Source organism: Rattus norvegicus, chromosome 1, assembly GCF_036323735.1.
Source record: "Rattus norvegicus strain BN/NHsdMcwi chromosome 1, GRCr8, whole genome shotgun sequence".
In the NCBI taxonomy this organism is placed as follows: domain Eukaryota; kingdom Metazoa; phylum Chordata; class Mammalia; order Rodentia; family Muridae; genus Rattus; species Rattus norvegicus.
In genome coordinates this window covers 202,517,748-202,537,710 of record NC_086019.1, presented here as the reverse complement: position 1 = coordinate 202,537,710, position 19,963 = coordinate 202,517,748, and the positions used below count along the sequence as shown (strand labels likewise).

Sequence of the window (19,963 nt, the reverse complement as noted above, 5' to 3'; positions counted from 1 at the left end):
TCTGGTGACTGGAGGCTTTATGGCTCTGACACATAGCTCTTTCATCAGAGTCATAGCCTGTGCCTCTGGTGCTCCTGTGTGTGTCTGCTTCTTGGTCTGAATCCCACTCTCATGGTAGCAAATGAGGCTGTCTATACAGGAAAGCTGCTTGTTGTTCTTCATACTTCTTTGCTTAGACCTCTAGTTCTCCCAACTCACACTTGACCTTCATTGAACTCATTGTGGGAGATGACTAAAGAGATCCTGAGCAGGGGGGACATTATTTATCATGGGGACTTATAAAACAGAATATGTTCTAGCTAATCTATTTCCTGGTATAGCCTGGACTCGGGACACCAAGCGGAAGTTAAACAGGAAGCTTCGGCATGGTAGATGTAGTGGGGCTGAGGCTCAGCGTGTATGTTCCTGATCTGAGGCAACTACTGCAACATGAGCTCTACCTCCAGCTCTCTGAGGGCCCAAAGTGGCTCCTGGCTTTTTGGAGGCCGAGCTGACCTCTTGGTTGCAGCTAAGGGTAAGCTTGCTGTCTTCTAGCTTTTCCCCTGCCCCACCAGCATCCCTAGATGTGTAGGATGCCAGTGTGAAGAAAGGACTCTGCTTAGGGCCCCACAGGTGGTTCTCTGTGCACAGCAGAGTTGGAACAATGTCTTGGAGGTGTGATTTTGATTCAGACATGAAGGTGCCTAGCAGTGCCTCCTGTGAAACTATAAATCTTGACTGGAGGAAAATGAGAAAATGGTCCCGTCATGGAATAACGACTTGGTGCTTTGGCAGTTTGCAAGGCCTACTTGATTTCATGTGGGAGGCTGTGCGCTGTCACTCCCAAATTAATTTTTGGAAAATGAGTTATTGACTGCAGATATAATTTATTACTAATAAGCAAAATATGCTTGTAGCCTGGGCATGACGGAGTAGTGAGCAAAGCTGGAAGACAGAAGTATAAAGAGGGAGAGGAAAGGAGAATGGAAAGGAAGGGAAAGGAAGGCAAGGAAGATAAGGAGAATGGAAAGAAGAAAGAAGATAAGAAGGAAGGAAAGGGTAGGAAGAAGGGGGATGGCAGAGAGAGAGAGAGGGAGAGAGAGACAGAGAGAGAGAGACAGAGAGAGAGAGACAGACACACACACAGAGACAGAGAGAGAGAAAGAGAGAGAGAGAGAGAGAGAGAGAGAGAGAGAGAGAGAGAGAGAGAGAGAGAGAGAATATGAATCAGGAAACCTGCTAGACATCTCTTGGCATTGTCATGGCCTTGTATCACACACAGTGGTATGTTTTCTTTGTCCGCCTTGCTGCTGTGCAGTCTGGAGGGCTGGAAAACTTGGCAGTGCTGGGTCATACCCCATCAGTGTCTCACTGAGGCTACTTTCCTCAAATAATCCTCATGCCTCGTTCCTCCTTGAAGCCAACCATAAGTATTAGCTTTAGATGTCTGCAATGGAACTTTTTGGAGAGAGTGGTCAATCACAGGTGACTCTAGCTACAGAGGGGATTGCAGTGAGGAGTACAGGGTGATCTAGATGAGGGCAGCACAAGAGAGGAGTGTCCCGGAGCTGCCATCTTGGTATCTGAGCTGATGCAGGCAGGATACACCGTGTCCCTCTCTATCAGCTGGCTATAGAATGAGCCAATGACATCTCTCCGTCTTCTTGTCAATGCTGTAGAGATGGTGAGAGAAGGAGAAAGGCTTTGAGTCTTGGGTAGGGCTTTTATTTCCTCCAGGTAATCATTTCTCGTGATGCTCCTTCTCCAGGAAAAAAAAATGACTTTTTTTTCCCCAACAAATTCAGAAATGTGTCTTCTAGAATTCTAATTCTCACTTCCAGTGGAATGGCTCCTCTTGTGAATCTACAGGGACAGGATGTGGTCTGATCAAAGAGGGCTGTGTTTCCAGGTGAAAAGTGGCTGTCATGCTGCTGGTCTGAGTGTGGCCTAATTCGAATTTTGATACATTAACAGGCACTATTTTAGAAGTGTTTATATTTGAAGATTAATATTAAAAACATACAAACTTCTTTATGTTTAAAGTTATTTAAATAATTGCATGCATTTAGACAATTACACAATGGTTTATTTCAGAACTTATTTTAATGGCTCCTTAAATAACCGTGAAGCGTAATTGCTGCCCAGCTCTGAGGCGGTGTATGTGGCTGTGGTGGGAAGACAGATGGGCTCTCAGCTGCCAGGTCCTGTGGAATGAGAGTCAGGGTGATTATGCAGAGGAGGTGGCTAGCTCCAAGAGGGCAAAGGCGATCCGTTCTATATTTATAAGGACATTTATCTAGAATATTCACACTTGTAATGATAGGACCATTTCACTGGTTATACCATGGGTGTGTAAAAATGTTCATTAACATTCTAATAGCGGTCTCTTAATGCTTTTTGAAACAACATTCCTATTTTAAATTGTAATTACAGTAGGCAAGAATCCACTTTATTCTTCACATTAACTAGAGATTATCGGTAAACCTAGTCCATGTTTCTGTTCAAGTAATTCATGACTTTCCGGAGTTTGGATTATTTGCTTAAGCTGGGCTAAGACAGGATGTCGAATTCGAAGATGTCTCTACCAGTTCCCTAGAAAAGTTGACCAAAGATAGGGCAGAGGCACTGGTGAGCTGGCTCTGTGCGCTAGCTAGACTTCGATGATGAGACTATTTCAATTATAGGCTGAAAAGGATTCTGAAGATGTGGTATAGGCAGACAGTGGGCTTGAATTCTACTTTGTGCCTGCCCTGAAGGACCATCCCCTTACACAGTAGACACCTCTTCACCAGCACTGAGTGTAGACACATTCAACATTACATAGACACTTTGCTCATCTGAAAAGCAGCTGTGAGGACCACCTCTCTAAGGACACAGCCTTGTTTTGGAGGCAGGAAACCTAGATATGTTGGAGCTAGAGGCTCAAGTGGGCAGGTAAGAGGATGGAGACCTGGGGCATCATTACAAACAGTGGTGCACCTTTCTCTAGCTTCTACCTGTGGTATGCATGCACACATGCACGCATGCATGTGTGCATGTGTGTGGATGTGTGCATGCGTGTTTGTGTGTGTGATTTCGGAATCAGGTTTAGGAGAGGCCCATGGATAGTGGTCACCTATAGAGTGACAGCACAAAGACCTGCTTGGGAATTGGGGATGGACAGATTTGAAAGTGAGGTTTCGCTCACCCTGACCCTTACTTGGTATCAAAGACCTCCTGATCTACCTGGAAAGACTCCCCTTTCTCCCTGGTACTGTGTAATATCTATTGTAATCTTGGGACTTAGCCTATAACATTGGCTCACCCATGACTACAATGTCCCTATCCCTTTACTGAGTGCATTTCTCTTTGGGGCTTCTGAACCTCCATGTTCTCTTTTATTATTGCAGTCAATTTACAGGGAATGAGGCTGCAACTGGCCCTTCTTCACATGACATTTACTGAGTTGAGCTGGGACACCCTACCCTGACTGTGTGGGCTCTGCACTTAGGGTCTGTGTTATGCCTGGCCCAGGGTCAAAGTGGAAAAATTCTAGGGAAAGTGATGGACTGTCCACAATGCTGCCTTCTCATAACCACCTTGCTCAAGTTCTGCCTTTCTCTTTGTGGCATGCTGATTTTCTAGATGACTTTAGATCCTGTACGTGACTTCTGTCCTTCCTGCCTGGGTGAGTTGAGGTAGGAGGACCTTGAAGACAGCTGCCCCTTAGCAATCTCTCTCTTCCCAGCTATGCTACACATAGTCCCCATAACGTTGACCATCCTTGGGCTTCATAACCTATCTACAGAGTGATTCACTCACACCTTTCTTTCCTTGGGGTTCTTGGTTGATGCTACCCTTTTCTGGGTGCATGGTTCATTTGCTGCCTGCGGTGTTTTTAATGCGCTGGAAAGTACCCTTTAAGCCCTTTTCCTCTCAGAGGCTGACTCTGGTGCTTATGAAGGTGGTGTCTGTGCCTCCCTTGCTGTCTACAAAGATTCTGCAGAGACTGTGGAGACATGGGGTGGGTGGGACCTGCCTGCTTTGCTATAAGTCACCAATCACATCCCATCACTGGCCCCACATTTGTGGCCCTGCTGCCTCTCATCTCCTGTGTGCCACTCCTTGGGAAGGACAAATTCTCTGTGGGTCTTGATCCTGTAGGACTGTAGTCTTGAGCAAAGTGACTCAAGTGAAGGGGAACAATAGTCTTTCTAGACAGAGGGATGAAGCATGACAGTGGCCCCAGTGACACAGAAAGTGGCTTGCACATTAGCACTGACCTAGCTTCCAGGTTAGTTAGGAAGTCTTTTTTTTCTTAATAAATGTGCAGTGGGACCCTAACTTCTGTGGTGTGAAATATGGGCTGGAATGAGATGATTCCCTAGAGAAATCACTGTCGGAATGACTCATGTTTAACACAGTTGTCTGGATGCTGTTTTCAGGGACTTCCTTTTTCTCCTCTTTTCTCTCACTTTTTGATTTTATTGCCATTTTTTGACATTAGGAGAAATTGAAAACCTGGTTAGATTTCATAGCTCTCTATTTCAGAAGCAAGTGACATGGCCAATAGCCCGGTGCGTCTAATTCTTGCTTTACAATGGACCCTCACTTCGAATTTTAATTATATGGCATTCCACACAGGAGAGCTGTTGGGATAAAAGAATAAATTGCTAGGATTAACATTTTCTTTCCCTTTTTAAAAGGAATCAGTTATCAGTCAGTAAAGACAGTAAAAGTAGGTATGTTGGAATTGGACAGAGTGTAGATGGGCTTGATTTTATGACATGGCTCACTTGGTCTGGCTTGGCTAGATTCTCAGAGCAGACCAGAATGAACAGAGAACAGTTTGAGACTCAGAAACAGAAGACAGGAATGAATCCCATTCTGGGAAGGAGTCAGCCCTCTGCTGAGAAGGACCCTCCACTTCAGGCAGGAGCATCTCTGTGCTGGGACCTGATGCCCTGCAAACCTTGGAGGACAAGCTCTTTCCACATCCAGACAGATTGAGGAGGTGCAGTCAGGTTCCTTTACAGAATCAGGGGTTTAGGTACCATCTGAACACTGACTCTCTCGGTATATCCCTCTGCAACTTCACTTCTGTCTCTGTATGTCCCTCTGTGACTTCACTTCTATACCACTCCCTCATGGTATTAGCTTTACCAACCTGGAAGCAAGAGTCGGACTTTTCAACTTTCAAACATAGTTCTATTTCTCAATAGTACTTGGACAAAGTGTCCCCAAAATCACTCCACACGGAGCCTCAGACTGTCATCTTAGATAGAAATGGGAGTCTTTGCAGATGTCATTAGTTAGATGTCTGACATTTATATAAGATGAAAGGACACAGACTTATGGACCATGCTATGTGACGACAGAGGTAGAGGCAGCAGCCATGCTGCCATAAGACAGGAAGTACCAAGAACCATAAAAGCTAGGAGAGGCAGATGCCCACCCTTGGCCCCTCACAGGAATATTACCGTGACTCAGCCTGGGAGTTACACTTTGAGCCCCCACACTACAGGAATGTGAGTTCTACTGTCCGTAAACCTCAACTTTGTGACAATTGTCTTGGAAAGATCATGATAGTGAATGCCACTGACCAAGGACTTACATTGGGGACAGAATAACCATCTACTGTCTAGGCATTGTTGTTCCTGTTCACAGGCTACAGACTGGTTGCTGACTCACTCTCTTGGACCTTACGGGAGGTGGGAAGGTTCTAGTGAGAGGTATCCTGTACCAATGCAGGGGGCAGGGTGCACTCTCTTGAGGAACTCCTTGTCCTGAAGAATAACTCTTATCATAAGCTCCCTGGCTTCTTACAGACACCAGAGGCAGATGCTTAGGCAAATACCCTTAGACTTAAGGACATGAACTTTTGGGAGCTCTAAGTAAATAGTGGTGGTTTCAATGAAAATGGCTTTCTATAGGCTCCTAGAGAGTTGCACTATTAGGAGGTATGGCCACTTGTTGGAGGAAGCATGTCATGGGGATGGTCTTTGAGGTTTCAGATGCTCCAGTCAGGCCCAGTGTCACTCTCTCTTCCTGCTTCCTGCTAACCCAGGTGTAAAACTCTTAGCTACTTCTCCAGCACCATATCTGCCTATGGATGCCCATAGTTCCCACTGACAATGGACTAAGCCTCTGAACTGTAAGCCAACCCCATTTAAGTGTTTTCCTTTATAGGGAGTTGCCATGGTCATGGTATGTCCTCACAGCAATAGGACACGGAATAAGACAATTGCCATATAACACTTGTCAATGTGGTTTCACACTTCTGTATCTCAGTGCTCCTATCCTAGACACCATCAGGCCAAGAATCAGCACCTGACTTCTCACTGAAGTGTTCTGGAACCCATCTAGTTTGGCAACACAAGAGCCATGTCACCCCACCACCATGACTATAATTAAGGGAGGGAGCTATATTTCAGTAGCAAAATCACTAACCACGTGAGGATTACACTGACCAGCTGAGAATCCTGCTCCTCCTTGAAGCATTTCTGAGAGATAACAATCTATCAGTTGAGCCCAATGGTGTCCAAGAGGCCATATAGGACTTCAGTTCAGGAGCCCAGCAGAGGCTGCTGGGCTGCTGAGACATGAGTCCTAGGGATTGAAAACTGCCTGACAGGTGGCATCAGTCATACTGTCTCTCTTCCTTAGTTCTACCAGCACGCTGTTGTTTGCTCAGTGAGCCATACCCTGTCCCCACCATGCCACAGTGGAGACAGATGCAAATGGCTGTTTACTCAGATTCTCTACCAGTCCTGCGCTGTTTGGCTGTAGCTGGAAAGTGACCTGGGGTATGACAGCACAATCTTTCTCTCCCCTTTCCCCAATGTCCCAGGAAATTCAAGGCTTGGCCTCCAGGGTGGGCAGTTTCACCTTTGATGATATGACCACGGGTACTCCAGATTCCTGGCATGGCCTTGAGAAACAGAAATGCTTGGAGGACATAGTTCTAAGTTCAGCCTTTCTGAATGCTGTCCCTGGCAAGTGTGGGATGAATCTAACGAACCAGACTTCATTGTAGTTTGACCCTCTTTCCATTGAATCTTCAGACTAGAAAAAGCCCCTCCACTCTATACTTCCTCATTTAAAGTACTTGTCCAACACATCTCAAGACAATGGATCATTGTGGCATTCATGTTTATTAGGTCTTTGTTTTCCTTAATCTTTTTATTTTTGAGATTATAATAGTTAGTTACATCACTTCCTCCTCTTTCCTTCCTCCAAACCCTCCCATGTCCACCTCTTCTATTGCTCTCTTTCAAATTCATGACCTCTCCTTTGAAACTGTTGTTACACTAACACACACACACTCACACACGCACACAGACAAATATATATGTATGCCTAGACATATAATTACAACATACTCAGTCCATACCTACCAATTCCTAAGGATTTCAATACTTTTCTCTTTAAGTTACAAAACTAAGCATTCTTTAAATCCTTTAAAAATGGAAACTACAACTCAAAATTTATCTATCCTTCCCAGGTTAGAAGCACAGAGAATCTTTCTCTATTTGTTACGTGGAAGAAAATTCTAGAAACAGTTTTTTCTCAGCAGTGAATTTTGTGCATGTGCATGTAAATGTCCACAATAGTAGTGATCTCTCTCTCTCTCTCTCTCTCTCTCTCTCTCTCTCTCTCTCTCTCTCTCTCCCCCTCCTCCCTCCCTCCTCCCTCCCTCCCTCTTTCCTGTTAGGGACTAAATTCAGAAACTTTCATCTGAAAACTAAGAACACAAATCCCTGATTCTACGCAAGATTTTGTGCTGTTGTCTGCTCTGCAGAGCTTGGGGTCATACCCATGACCTTGCACTTCTGGGGTGTTAAAAGCTTGAGATTATTAGTCCACTGATTTCTGTTAGATGAAATGAGTGCAAGTGTGTCCTGTGGTGATATTGCTGTCTCTAGTCTCCATTCTGTGAAGTTTTCAACAGGTATACACATTCTTGATTTGTGGTGGAGATAGTCTGCTCCCAGTGTGGACACTCATAGGCAGTGGCTGACACTTTTAAACTCCTTCATGGCAGCTGGCAATAGTAGAACACAGACAGTATATTTGAAATAGTAGTCTCGTTTTTCCCTTGTGGTACAAGACACTGGGTCTATCCTAGAAACATTGTCAGTAGGTCTATCTTCAAACCTCCATCCATTAGACTTGGGGTGGAAAACCTTGTCTCTCCCATCCCAGTCCACATAGCCTGGTACTTGGTGGTCCTTTCTAACATTTCCTGTGGGCTCTTTCTTTATCCCCAGGAGAATGCTGGTAGGTATTCTGTCAGCCCAGGCCCTTGTGAACCCTGAAGGTGAGATAAACTCCGTGAGACTTGACAGAGTGGCCAGTAGATCTTACACTTAATGACAAATGGATGTGTAGAAGGTCCTTACAGGTCCCCAGAGGATGACTGGTGAAGATATTCAAGGGACAGAGCTCAGAACTGGGGACAAAGGACGGAAAGGGTGTGGATACCAGAAAGCAGGGCAGAAAAAAATGTAGCATGTCTCTCTGCTGATGCATTAGGTCCATTAGCATTGTGCCCATAAAACAACATGCTGACATGGGGAATGTGTGTGTTAAAACACTGAGCAAAAAGGAATGATCCTAAGTTGTCAGGGATGGTTTCTCAGAAACACTAGGAGGCCTGAACTCTGAGATTCTCCCTTACGGCTCTGCCAAGGAACCATAGTGCTCCTGGTATTGCTTTCTCATGCTTTTGAGTTCCTGCAGAACTGGCCAGGTTGCTCCTCTGCCTCCCTGAAGCTACATGTCCTTCCATTCTACCTCTCTCACAGTTCCCATCCTGCCCGGATAGACTGTGTAGCCCAGCCAAGGGGACATGATTTGGGGAGTCTTCTAGCTTTGCTGCTGTGGGAGGGATAAGGGACTCTGCCAATGCCTACCAAGCCAGGCACGACTTCCCTTGGTCCCTTACACATGCCAGGAAGGTACAGGCTAGACAGCATGTTCTGTTGTCAGTGACACTGAAGTGACACTGTGGGAGCAGGCGGGAACAGGGCCAGGTAACCTGTACAGAGGTAGAAGGTGGCCCATGGCAATTTCTTCCTTGATAGACATGACATATTTAAGCAGTGGTTCCATATGCCACCTTTGCTTTTGATCTTTCTTAGTTTTCAATCTCCTCTCTCTCCTTCCCATCTTCTCTTTCCCTCTCACCATTTTGTTTCTGAATTCAGGCTCTGGTGTCATGCTAGTAGTTCTTCTCCTGGACACCAAGAATTGGATTTCTACTTCTAGCTGAGACAAATACTTGTCCTCAGGCTCGTGCCTCAACTTACCCTTATGTTGATAACTCAAAATAGCCAAAGAGATATTTGGAATGGTCAAAAAGGAAAATTGCCTCTGTGGATTACCTGTCTTGGATTTCTCCAGTTTTCTTCTGTCCGCCGTGGGCCTTGGATCTGAGTGTCTCTGGCATGAATTGGATAATGGCACCTCCTGGAAAGAGGGACCCATGATCTCCTGGTTAAGCACCCATTTCCTAGGCACTCTATGTTGGAGACCAGCAGGGCACACTTATTCTTATTGTGTTCCCTTCTGTTAGGCAGTGCTTTAATCCCCACTATTTCAACTCATAAACCTTGCCATTGATGAGACTAATTGCTTCAGAAACAGCCAGGGAACTTCACAAGCATTTGAAACACATAAATAACACCACCAATTAGCCACCATGGTGCTGAAGCTCTCCATCTTCTTGTCAAAAGCTGGAGCATGCTTTGCTCTAATTGCACCCGAGGAGGCAGGGAATGGCAAAGTCCCTGCCACCCCTCGCCCAGGAAGTATGCTGGGGACCAAAGCAGGAGGCTGCTTTTTAGGAGGCAAAGAGCGACCAGGGATGGAGGGGATACCTTTGACTCGTGTCTAAAGGGACCCCCTTGACAGCAAATCAGGCCCACGAGCACAAAAGAAGCCTGGGGAAGAGCACAGAAGGCATACCTTGATAACACTGGCTCCTTCTCTTCTCTTATTTGGCATGTGGAGCTGAATCCTTCCGAAGCTGCTGGACACAGAGCCTGGTGGGTAACAGATACATTGGGCCTGCGAAGGAGATTCACAAAATACAACGGTCTGACCCTCCACTTAGGACAGGCTATGGTTGAAGGATAGCAGAGGGAGGTGTGAAGTCACTGCAAACTTAAGATCACAAGGAGACCCAGGAAGACCCTTTATCCAGATGCAGCAAATATCCTAAGTCTTGGTTACCCAAAATGAAGCCAGGAAAGATGATGCTTAGCACCGAATGCCAGGGATGTCCTTGCTAATGCTCCTCTGAGCTCAGAGCGGGGGCTCAGTTCTAAGTGAGACAACTCATGGATGTCAGGAGTGGGCCTGTCAGGCTGGATGCTTCCTGCTGGGCCAGTGGCATGCATTCTCAGGTTTAGGATAACAGAATACAGATGGCAGACTTGAGGTAGAACAAATCTCTTGATTTTAGATTAGCTTGGACCCTAGAAGATGTATATGTGAATATCTCAGTGCACATATCCAAAACTATCTGAGCACCCAGGGTCCCCAGTGTTCCTTGGTGCTAACATTGCACTCTTGTCTGTTTGGAAGAGCATCTTCACTAATCTCTTAGAGGATAATATGCAGGCTCTGAACAGGCCTGATTTTCTTCCTCTTATATTCTTATATATTATATATATTCCCCAGTAACCCTGTTGATCTGTCTCCTACAGCTATCCTTATTTCTGCTGCTGGCTTGACTGCACATTCACACCTCAGAATGGGTGACAACTGTCCCTTGCTGTGTTCTCAGAATGAGAGCTGTGGCAGCTGGTTCTCATTTAAAAGTGGTGCACCCCTGTCTGCCATTTACTGCTGAGCCCTCTACATGACTGTGGCTTTGTTCTGGTAGTGGAATTCCCATAGCAGCTGTCCTGGCTCTTGGCGGACACTGTGTCTCTCTGCTTGTTTAACTTCTGGCTTGTTTCTCTTTCATTTGATTTTTCTCCACATGAGAAGTGGGAAGGGCAGGTGACAAGCCCATTTGTCTCTTCCTGTAGATAGCAGGGTAGTCACTTTTATATTCTTCTATGAGCTACGCATTATTGATCAGGCAACTAATGTATGTCGATCACACAGCTGATTTATAATTGATTGAAGATTAAGAGACATGACTTCAGTTCCAGGGCTCACAGACATGAGATGGGTCCATTATGTGTGGTGCACAGGAATGGAAATATGCGCACCATATTTAAAATCACACAGGCAGTGAGGAGCATGATCAGTGAGGCAGCCTGGGCACAGGCTTTGAGGAGTGTGAGATTGGGACTCTCCACTTAGAAGAGGAGGCCTTTATCAGGCAAAAATGGAGTCCCCAGAATCTGAGCCATAGAGGCCAACGGAGCTGTGTGGTGGTTCACAGGAACAATCTACTGTTCCTGCCATTTGATGTACAAGTAATAGGGATACAGCCAATCTATAGAGTTGACTGAGCCTCGCCTATAAACAAGGATTGTGAAAAGAAATGTTGAGGTCAAGGTTTCTGCCTTCCAGGAAAGTAGAACATACAGTCGTCAACCATTCCAACCTGTAATCAACACACTGTCCTCCATGTGGTCCAGAGACCTAGGGAGGACAGGTCTCTAGTTCAGCTTGGGGAGCAATGGGAGCTATGAGTAACAGAGATGGGGTCAGTGTCACTCCGGAGAAACGTGGTCATGAAGTCTCATGGGAAGGGCTGTGGACAGGGGTGAATTCCTGAGACTGAGACCTGATGAGGAAGAATGGGATTGTCTTCTAACCTGCGGAGAGCAGGGAGAGCCACTGAAGGGCAAGAGAAGCCCAAGGTCAAATTTGTAAGCAGAAGTGTTAGTCTGTGGGCCAGAAATCCTGATTCAAGTTTAACAGGGAGTGAGGAATCCCTGGGGTACAGGGCAATGGAATATTAGAAAGATGGGCCCTGGAGAGGTGCTGTGCTTTCCAACCAGAGGGTCTTGTTTTACCAGATGCTTCAGAGTAAGTTAGAATTGATCACTTTAAATTTTTAATATCACTAAATGAAATAGGCATAAACGTTGCAAGTTCCCGGGAAAATGCCTAAGGCCTCTGAAGCGATCAGATCTCTGCTGTGGCTCATGGTGTTAGAACACAGCCTGCTGCTTTGGACCTTTCTCTCCCCATCCCTTGGAAAGTACTGTCCTTGTCATCCATTCGCCTGGCTTTGGCAGAATATCTTTCTTCCAAATAATGGGTGGTTGGTTTGCTTTGGTGCCAGCCTGAATCAGATGGTATGGCCTGATGTGACGAATGAAATCTGTGTGCACAGAACCGTTCTCATCCTTCAGTGCAGGGCCCACGATCCCAAGCCTGCATTCCTTAAAGGTTATGTTTGCCTTAAGCTAATTAAAGCCATTTGTATCAAATGACTGGGATAGCTTGCCTTTTGAAAATAGAGAAAATAACTGAAGAAGTTGGTTAAGAAAGTCTGAGTTAATTTCATCAACCGAGCTGAGAACTGCGCTATTAATTTTATTACATCTAAATGCGAGAATAAATCAGTTAGGTGAGGATTGCATTTCCATGTAGATTAGTCTGCAGAAGTCAGCACTGACTCAATCCGAGCCCTCTGGAGGAGAGCGGCAGGCTCAAGCAGCAAGCGTGTAAATCAAAACCTACTCCCTGAACTTGCACGAGGGTGCCCAGTGTTCTTCTGAAATCACCCTTTTGCTTTCATGGTGTGGGCCTGCCAGCACAGTAAGTACTAATGTGCATTGTTCTCAGGCTGCCTAAGTATCTGTTCATTTAAATCATGCAAGCCCAGTGCCCTAGGATGAATTCATCCTAAGTCCTGAGTTATGGCTGGGTTGTGTTTAGGTACTTGCTTCCACTTTATCACACTGGGAAGATTTCCCAGAAATAGCCAGGCCATGAAGATACTCTCCATGGGTGCATAAGACTAGCTTGAATGAATTTATTTTGCCCAGAAGGCACTTAGATCCTGTATCGGGACCACCTACTGTACTGTGTACCATAGGGCACCATGGATGGATGCATCTTGGTCCAGAGCCATCATCCTGTTTTGTGATCAGAAACATTGAAATCCAGAGAAGAAAACCAGGTCTCTTTCATGGCCTCTGGGTGGCTGAATTGGGTTTTGACACTTTGCCCATCTCACTTTAACCTGTGGCCTCTGGGTGGAGCCTAGATCTCTCTCTTTGGGAGTAATAGGCAGTATCCTAGCTTGTCTCCAGATTTCTCAGATCAGGTAGAGGGAAAAAGGCTTCCCTCACTTGAACCAGCTGCAGCTCTCTCCTTCCTCTCTTTGTCCTGGTGTCCCTCTTCTTCAATGTCCTGGCAGAGAACTATAGGACGATCTCCCCTGGTGATCAGCCAGCTGAAGATCCCTTGGCCCCAGGGTTATGAACTCTAGTGGACAGTGCTGGAGGCCACGCCCTTCCCAGCCAGAGGTCCAAAGAATCAAAGAATAGAGTGGCAAGACGGAGTATTTCTTAATACAGCATATACCCTAGACACCCAGCAACACTGTCATCCTGGGAGTAATGACATAGCTTAAAGCAGGATTCACTCTGTGGTTATAATTACCCCATTCTAGAGATGCGGGTGTAACAAATCTCTCTCTCGTGTTACAATTGCTTTAATATTGAATCCCATTTTTACAAAATGTTCCTATTTGATATAATTTAATGACACAATTTAGAAAATTAATATATTTAATCATGCCTTTCTCTTCTATATTTGGCTGAAGGTTATATAAAAAGGTACTTTGAGGAAGTTTTAAAATATGAAGTGACGGATGCCCCCTGCCCGTATTTGGATGTTAAGACAGCCATACTTAATTTTAACCTTGTCATAGGTTACACAAGCACTAACTACTCTTAAAGTCTCATCTCTTCTGTAAACTCATAGTGGGCAGGAGACAGGTGACTTAAAAAAATCTTCAGTGTTTTGCGGTACTGGCCATTTGGTATTGGATACACAATTGGTACAGGTGTGCTCTTCCCTAGAGAAGATTATTTCTCCCACTCTTGGCAATCCTTCATTGGTTTTAAGAATGTGTAGTGTCTATTTCTGTCTGTCTGTATGTATGTATGTATGTATGTATGTATGTATGTATGTATGTATGTATGCATGGTGGAGAGAGAGAGAGAGAGAGAGAGAGAGAGAGAGAGAGAGAGAATATACTAATGTAAAAGATGACATTTGGAGGGAAGAGGGGGAAACAAGAGTCTTCAATATTTCAATAAAGCTTGTTTCTATTTGCTTGTATTTGTAATATACTATATAATATTCAGTATAACATGCTCTGGAAACACCCAACCCATGTTTCCAGCTCTCACAGGCCTCAGTGACCTTCTGCTCCCACCATAGAGAGAGGCAGGGGTGGGCATTAGTAGAAAACCATGACAGTGACAAGACTACTGCCCGCTGCCATCAGCACAGGCTGAAAGACAGAGCTAAAGCCATATGTGTGGGAATTTGGGGGACAGCAGCCCAGGGGCAGCCTTCTTGCAAGTATATAGTTGTGTCACAGACTCGTGTCCATGAAGTAGGTACCACACAGCTATGGCAGTGCCTTGTTTTCACGTCACATGATGAACTGTGGCTCTCTAGAGTGTAGTGCCATCATCCCATCTGTTGACTCTGAGTCGACTTAATGAAGACAAGAACTAACAAGTGAGGATCAGCCTCCCCAGAGCATTTGTGCTGTGATGGATACTTCTGATGGGGCCTGGGGATCCCTTGGGTCCTTGAGATAGGCTTTGGGAAAGGTAGCATAAATTCTTACTTGAGTGTCTTTCATTCCCCCTAGCTGAGCTTTCATGGGATCTCAGGCATCTCACGCCTGGTTCTGAGTGGTTTTCAGACAGCTGGAGGATCAGTAGATTGGGCTGTGCTCACAGGAGAGGACAGCGGAGTGCTATGGGAACAGGAGTTGATGCGCTGCCCTGGGAAGAGTAGATGGCCATGTACTTGTGTGATATTCTATAGTGTTGTGTAGTGGGGCCCTTGGCAGTGTGCTTGTCTCCATTAAACTCCTGGGAATTTCAATTGTGCCATCAATTGCTTAAGCATACCATCTTTTACAAAGTACGTATGTATCCTGCAGGTTAAAAAGCACCTGTCACAGGCCACAAGCTTCCTGCCCTGAGAAGCACCCATCCACACAGTCCTCAGAGTCTCTTGTTCTGTGATCTTGTGGTGGGCTGAGAGGATGAGTTGTGGAATTTTCAAGCACCCAAGTGAACACCCTCAAGTGATTCGTGGCCCCTGTGAAGCAGCTGGTATTGCAGGTCTGGGAGGACACGGGGAGTTTGAAAATACCTTGAACCAGGAGGAAGGGAAAGACTTCATAACTCTAAGAATGTAGAAGCTGCTAGATGTTTTTTAAGACCATAAGCCAGGGACACATCTACAGATGAAAAATAAATAGGAACTGATTCAAAATCATTGAAGAGGGGAGAGGTGCTGGAGTATTTATTGTACTGCCTGGATGGTAAACAGAAAAGCCACGTATACCTGTGATGCTGCAAACCAACAATTGTATCTGTGAATATGTATGTGTGCGCATGTGTCTGTGGGAGTGTACATGTGTCTGTGGGAGTGTATACCTGTGTATGCATGTATGCGTGTACCTGTGTATCTTACTCTTGTCTTTTTGTGTACATCCGTTTGTACATCTCCTTGTGCATAGCATCGGCATCTTAGAGAGTTGGAGAGCTTGTCCCACTTGTGCCAGGCCAAGTACTAAGGTACAAGTATGAGAATCCTGAGCTTCCCAGAGCACCAGCTTCCTGGAGTACAGAGGAGCCTCTTCAGATGTGGGGAGGGAGTCTCAGCTTTCCCTCTCCCACAGCTGTGATTCCATACGTTCCTTGAATGGTGGGTGTTGCTTGAATAACATCTTGCTACTGAAACGGATTTCCGATTTGGGGAGAAACTGCTACACTTGTCAAGGTCACATGAATCTCTCTCTCCCTGCCCCCTTCTATCCCAGCCTATGCCTCTGTCTCTTCTTTGTGCCTGCCCTTCTGTAGCCCTAGCCCATTTGTTTGTCCTCTTCCCTCCTTCAAGCCTGTGGCCAGGTCCCACTGCTGCCACTTGCTGACCCCAGTGTGCTTACAAGATGTGTACTTTCTTGTAGGAATGGTCTAATTTAATGTTTCTGCCTTTAAAATCTCCACTTCAGGCTGGAGATTACAACCTTGTTACTCTTGAAATTGTGCTGGGTCACTTACTACCCACTAATTCTCCTCAGAACACATGATTATGGAGGTCAGAAAGGTAGGCTGGGAACTGGCTCTGTGCTCACTTTCTGGATCCAGAATGTATATGATGTCAACTTCCTCTGGGCATAGCACATAGCACATAGAACACAGACTGCATCTGGGGTGGGTGGTAATGGTGCCCTGGTGGCCTGTAAACAGCTCTCTGGGAAATATATGGCATTGTCCAGTACGTTCATGGATACCGAAATGTATTTGCCACACTCATCATCAAGGAGCCCTAAGTGTATCTCAGGTTCTCCTCTCTTCCTGCAGTCCCACAGGACAGCCATGTTATATCCTCCTTCATATGGCTGACACTGTAATGGGTAATGTTTCTGTATCCATATCTCATGTGGTCTGTCTGCATCAGGCATCAGTATTGTGCTTGCAGGTTCTGGAATTTCTAGGAAAACTGGTGGCCTATTTCTTCACAGGCTATTCTGTCCAACGGTGACATAGAATTCCCCCACAGTCAAGTGAACAATGGAGGAATGGAGAAACTGTTGTCTGTTACAAGGCAGAGTCACAATACAGGGTGGGTCACCTTCAGGGCTGGGATGGATGGTCTTATAGCCCGGGATCCCCACACCTTGAGGAAGCTCAGCCCTGCCCTCCTGTCTGAGTGTTTTACCACCTCATTGGCATAGGAAGTTCCAAGAAAATAAAAATGGGTGGAAAATCAATTCTCTCTGTCACTTGTCAACTCTGAAATCACAACCTGTGAAAAATTTAGGAGGACTCAGAAGTGATTTGCTCTGCCATGAAAATGATCTTCAGTTTTGTGGAGCTTCAGGAGGTCCTTGGGGCTGTGCTGCAGAGCTGGAAGCCGGGAAGGCTGCAGGATGTCTCACAGATGAGCATCACAAGCCCAGGAGCCTGCACTGACAAGACCCCGTGTCCTCTAGATGACTGTAGGTCTTGAGCAGAGCTTGGCAGTGCCTTCATGGAGTGGTGGCTATTATTCTGTCATTTCCTTCCTGGAAGGAGGTCTCTGAGGCGGTGCTGGTGTAGATACCATTGTGCTCCTGGTCTTGCTGGCAGGGCCGATTCTTGGCCTGAGCATCCTGGGATGGGCTTCTCGGTCAGGAAGTCAACTCCTTGTCCTGCTCCCGGAGCTGGGCATCAGGATAGTTCTGTCTTCTACTGCCATGCCACTGGATCCTGAACTCTTGTTTTGATTTTTGGCTGCACCCCAAAGGATTCTGAAGAACCCCCTTGTTCTCTGGCCAGTGTTATAGTCCTCAGGGAGCACTGATTGATAGTATCACATCCCTCATCCCCTCTCCATCAACAAGGGAGCACTATGTAGAATCCGGAGAACTGTAAGCTGATATCCACCAGTCCACAGCTCTGGCTCATTTCCTCCCAGTCTGCCCTGTCATCATCCTATTTCTCCTGACCCTCAAGATTGCCAAGAAGAAAAATCAAAGGGGAAGCCCCTAGGGAGCCTTCAAATCAAAGTTGGGCTTGATCAATAGGCGGATTGCAGGAAAGACATTACCGTCAGGTCTTGCTCCTAGGTGGAAATATATTCTGCACTTCCCCAGGTACATGGGGGCCTGAAGTCTTACAACTTGTTGATTTTGCTTCATAAACCAGCTCTCTCTGCCACTTCAGGGAGTCCTTTACGATGGCATCATTCGAGTCTGTGGAGAGGCCCAAAGCAAAGAGTACTTAAGCATGTCAGAGTGGACCCTGGAAGTGGTCTGTGGAGAGCTGTAGAGTAAGCACTTCCACACTGGAATGGCTGAGGTGCAGACCCAATTATGTCTGGGGGCCCAGGGAGCTTCCCCCAGGCCCCTCCATAGGGTCTGCAAAATCAATGGCTGTTAAAAAGAGTTGGCGATTAAGGAAACCACACAGGGCAAGGTGCGGACATTTGTCACAGGTATTCAGGGGATATGTGTCTGCTATGAAGAGCTTTAAAATGATCATCAAAAATATTTTCTCCAAGAAGCACTCAAGAGGACCAATATAAAACCATGAATCTCAAAGGCTCGGCTTTAAAACCAGATCTTTCCAAAGACCAACTGTTTCCAGTAAGATAAAGACCTCACTGTACCGTCTTAAGATAATGGGAGAATAAATATAAGCCTTGCTTCCTTTGTTCAAGAATAATATTTTAGTCAACTGGCCTTGCTGTCCATTCTACTGATTTGTTTGGCCATGAATATTAATTCACGTGCATGCATGCCTTTTACCATGGCCACAGCGCTGTGATCATAGACTATGCCGTGTAAAGGTAAACCCAGCCTTGCACCTTCTTTGCAGTCTGTCCTGTCCTGCTCTATACAGCTTGCTCTTTATGACATTTGGAAAAAGTCCAAACCAAATGGCTCGTGGCTCATTCTTGGGTAATAAAAACCCATCCACTCACTTCCAGTCATAAAATAGCTCTCAGTTCAATAATTAAATATGTGGAGTCCAGGGCAGTAATCAGAGCATACAGCTTCCCCTCAATTGGCTGTTCTCTTCCCATACCTGGGTCTGCTCTGGGCTGGGTCACTGTGGGCAAGGGGTCAGTCGACTTATGTTTACCTCACTCCTTCTCATTCTGCACATGAGGGCTGTGTGCAAGGTGGAAGGACAGGGCCCCAGGGGGTCACCCTCTCTTTCCCATAAGTACTCCCTGTGGCTGCTGCATCTCCCCATGTCTCTGTAGTTCTGATGTCACAATCCCCTGGACACAGGTCCATGTATTTCTTTGGCTAACCTAGATCTCCTGCTACAATTATTCACAATCACATACACCTTAGTCCAAACCATTAGCCATCCACTTTTTTAGGGTGCTGGTGAGGCAAACTAAGAGTCCCATATCTGTCTCTAAGTCTATAATAAACTCCACTTTGTGCTCCTATACCCTGGGTCGCTTGTCCGGACCGAGAACTGGAGTTTCTTATAAGGTCCAGTGAATGCCAGGAAAGTGTTTTGCCTTTGTGACCACACCCAAGTCTTACCATACCTCCCTCATCTTGACCTCTTTGGGAGGCAGGGATGAGTTTAATAGCTTGGCCGATGTCCTGTCCAACGTGTCTCCATTGTGAGACTCCACTGAAACTGGAAAGCAAGCTGAAGATCTTAGTGGATTAGAAACATGTTCAGTTGCCTAGAGAAGTTGTAAAAGCATCAGGCCTTTTGCCATTCCAGGACCAGCGTCAGTGACAGTGACTGAATCTGGAGAGCAAAGGAGCAAGGATGCTACCACTATTAACTGAATGGCCTTGCACCTGCTTTATGCCTCTGAGCAGCAAAGCTCTGTTGACTTAAATCTTTAGAGCATTAAATCCCCACTTTGGGCAGGAGAGGGAGAGAGAGCAGATGACTGGGTGGAGAAGCAGCAGACTAGCATAAGGTTGACACCAAGGCCCATCTATCTGTGTGCATTTTAAATGAGGTTTTGATCTTGGAGGAGGGTCACAAAACAAATGGTTGTATCTCCCATCTGTGTGCCCTTTCTTTGCTGGTCTGTGGGATGGTGATGTAATGACTTACTGAACCTGCTCTGTGAGAGGCAGAAATGCAATTGCCCAGTGTGGAATCAGGGCAGAGACCTGTGCCCAGGCCTTCTTCACACTTTGGCAAGGAATGAGCTTAAGGTATGACCCCAGCATTAAAAGTCTTTTCCAATCATCTATCTATCTATCTATCTATCTATCTATCTATCTATCTATCTATCTATCTATCTATCTATCTATCTATCTAATGTGTGTGTGTAGCATTCTCTGTGTATAACATTCTTT

At 45.8% G+C, this 19,963-nt stretch overlaps 1 protein-coding gene and 1 long non-coding RNA gene across 2 annotated transcripts in view; one reads left to right on the top strand and one right to left on the bottom strand.

Moving 5' to 3' along the window:
* The window catches only part of Tcerg1l (transcription elongation regulator 1-like), a 187,879-nt gene that overhangs the window by 92,773 nt on the left and 75,143 nt on the right, over positions 1–19,963 (top strand). The gene's annotated exons all lie outside the window — the stretch shown is intronic.
* Positions 2,044–18,853, bottom strand: LOC134485191 (uncharacterized). The gene is made up of 5 exons (XR_010063183.1): positions 18,762–18,853; positions 17,725–17,869; positions 9,928–10,029; positions 9,345–9,429; positions 2,044–2,183 (listed from the first exon to the last, which is right to left on the bottom strand). It is a non-coding gene; the product is annotated as an uncharacterized LOC134485191 (long non-coding RNA).